Here is an 876-nt window from a genome sequence, read left to right as displayed (position 1 = left end):
TGGCCCATGCAAGCCTCGAACCTACGACCTTCGCGTTATTAGCACGACGCTCTAACCAACTGAGCTAATAGGCCAATTGTTTTTAAAATTTTTACATACAAATTTGTATCATATAAGTTAATAGGCTAAAATGCTAAACAAGTTGATATGATCCCATGAGTCCTGAACCATTTGATACATTAACAACCCATCCAATTATACAAAGTTTCCATTTTAATATTAAAATCTATATATCTACAATTTTAATAAGAGCCAATAATGTTAGGCCCTTAATTGGAATAAAAAAATGTTGGTACTACTTATTTCTTAAAATGAATGGTTCATAGTATTTTGATTTTAGTATTTTTAATGATTTTCCTTATTTACCTTTTATTATATTATTTTCTTTCCTTAAATAGCCTTAAATTCTGTTAGTATAAACTTTATTAACGGAATATTCCGTTAACTATTTATTATTCTTAACTTATTATACTTATTAATTTTTATAAGAAAGGTCTTAGGTTCGAACCTCATTCCGATTAGAGTTACCATAATTGTTAAACATATACTACGAATATGTTAAAATGTATTAAAAAAATAAAATATAGAATTTAACATAAACTTTGGTCAAATAATTAGCCCGACTAAATACATAGCATTCAATGATTATAAATCAGGAACTTTGATAATCATTTGATTTTCTTTCATTGAAAAAAAAATTTTCCGTTTAATTAATCTTCTTTTGATTATTGAGAACAAAACTTAATATTTCAATTATGCTTTTATCAATGCATGAAAACTTCTAAAGAAATTTGTAAGTTAATTTTTATTATATTATTATAATAATATATATTGTAACCTTATATTTTGAAGTATTTATTATCATCATCATCTATT

General features: G+C 24.3%; 1 non-coding gene across 1 annotated transcript; it reads right to left on the bottom strand.

Moving 5' to 3' along the window:
• Window positions 1–74, bottom strand: TRNAI-AAU. Its single transcript has one exon. It is a non-coding gene; the product is annotated as a tRNA-Ile (tRNA).
• Window positions 75–876: the final 802 nt, after the last annotated feature.

Source organism: Ipomoea nil, unplaced genomic scaffold, assembly GCF_001879475.1.
Source record: "Ipomoea nil cultivar Tokyo-kokei standard unplaced genomic scaffold, Asagao_1.1 scaffold2942, whole genome shotgun sequence".
Classification (NCBI taxonomy): domain Eukaryota; kingdom Viridiplantae; phylum Streptophyta; class Magnoliopsida; order Solanales; family Convolvulaceae; genus Ipomoea; species Ipomoea nil.
Note: the sequence above shows the minus strand (reverse complement) of the source record. Positions and strands in the feature narration are given on the sequence as shown.